A 2261-nucleotide genomic window follows, 5' to 3' on the forward strand; every position below is an offset into this window, starting at 1 on the left:
GATAAAAATTCAAGGCTGTGAAAGATTTCAGGACATTTATAAATGTTCTGAAATCTTTCACAGCCTTGGATTTTTATCTCATTCTGCTCATTTTTTATATATATGCTTGGTAATATATGACCTACGTTGGACTCCTCATTCGCGCATATTCACCGAACCTGGTGCTTAACTATAGTCTGTCCATAACACTAACTCAGCATTACCTGACACCTTTGGGTCTTCTTGATACCTAATGGTATCATAACCTCAATATATATATATATATATATATGTAGAGAGAGAGAGAGAGAGAGAGAGAGAGAGAGAGAGAGAGAGAGGGGGGGAGGGAGAGAGTATCTGACGTTGCCCGAGACGACTTACATAACTCACAAGTTTTCAATACAGGATACATGTATTATTTGAGCAAGAATATTTATATTCTTTGAAACATGGTTCAAAAATGTCTTATCTCTATCAGAAGCTAGGTATTTTATTTCCGGTTATTTGCTTTTCCATTTTGAACATTGATGTAACAGCTGTTGTTTTGTAAAGCAGTATACGAATGTGAAGACATATTTATCGGATTCCATGAACAGTAAATAATATGCTTCCAGAGACTTCATATTTAACACTTCCGGTATATATTTGCCTCACCTTCTCCAAGAATGTTGGAAAACGTGGCTTCAGATAAAAGCATTGTACTAGCAAAAGAAACTTACCGAACGAAAAAAAAAACCGTTGAGTAATGGTTGAATAAATAAAAATTGTTTCTTACGAAGAAAATTTCAGCTTCAAATTTCAAGTTTCAGTATCGTTTGTCTCTTTTTCGGGTGGTCACTTAGATATTGAGTAACGGGGTTTTGTTAATATACAGCAGCGACCTTGTTGGCATACTTGCACATAATTGTAATTGTCTTGGCGTAGTGACGTTAGTAAACTTCAAAATTCTTACTGCTTCACATTTTTATTTTAGATACAAATCCTCCATCTACAAAATTTCTCCAGAATAATTGATATACACCTTCCCCAGTTTAATTTGCTATATGTTTCCTGAGATACATTTTGACACATTTATTATTTTCCAAGCAAGGAATAACTGTTCTTGGAGGCTCCTGTAGTCTATAAAAAACTGATCTTTTGATAACGTCAAAATGGGTTGGTCAGTTATAGGGCCTGGAAGCTGTGCTGATGTAATTGATTGAAGTAAATTTTGCATTTACTTTAACTAGATTCTAATGTATGCATGAGGAAAGGCTTCTTTTACGGCATTCTCTTGTGTGCAGATTGCATGTTGTAGACTCGAGGATGTCATACTTTGTTATGAGTTGCATCGTTTTCATGATCCTATGTCAAAAGCCGCTGGCAAACAAATTCTGTCGATCATTTGCAGACGTCCCTGGATAAAGCTCTTCACTTATCTCTTTCCAAACAGAATTGTAGGCAAAGGTGCTCAAATGATTTAGTCTTCCATAAGTTCAGATACACGTCATAGCATTCTGAGGTGCCGTTGACAAGTTGATTCCGGTAATTTGAGCTACTTTTTGGCTAGTGCCTTTTACTCAGTATGTTTTTAGTTTTACTTCGCTTACCTCTTCTTGTCTGATAATTAACAGTTGATGTAATCAGGATTGAGGCATGTTTCATGCTTCTCGGTTACATTTTAAGTGCTCTACTTTTGTGCAAAGGCCTTCACTGTTGTCTTTCTGTTACTCGTCACCTGCTCCTTACATACCTGGGTTGGAACTGATGTTCATTTGTTACCCCTCGCTTTCTCTGTTTTGTGACTTTACAGATTTGGGCAGCTGAACACTACATATCGCTTCAAGTCATATCTTTATTTTCATTGCTAATATTTGTAAACAAGAATTCAAACTGGATGAAAGCGAAAATGCTACAAATAAAATATTTTTTTTAAATATCGACATAAAATATAGAATTAGATAAAGCAATATTGAATGGCTGCCCATGGAAAAAGAGGTATTTGAAAGACATAGTGGAGAGAAACGTGTCGCAAAAAAATTATGTTTTTACATATTGAAAAGGAAAAAAATATTTGTTGCTCATTCAACAGCAAAAACCGAGTACCACCTTCAAGAGTTTAGTCGAGTTTGGTACCTATTATATTACTTTCTTTGGTAGAGTCGCTAAGTTACGATGAGTAAACAAACCAACACCAGTTGTCAAGTGTTGTGGGGACAAACACAATAGCACTCACTCACATGCACAAACACATACATGCATACACACACACACACTTATATATATATATATAAGTGTGTGTG

The sequence above is a fragment of the Octopus bimaculoides genome, chromosome 17 (assembly GCF_001194135.2).
Source record: "Octopus bimaculoides isolate UCB-OBI-ISO-001 chromosome 17, ASM119413v2, whole genome shotgun sequence".
Classification (NCBI taxonomy): domain Eukaryota; kingdom Metazoa; phylum Mollusca; class Cephalopoda; order Octopoda; family Octopodidae; genus Octopus; species Octopus bimaculoides.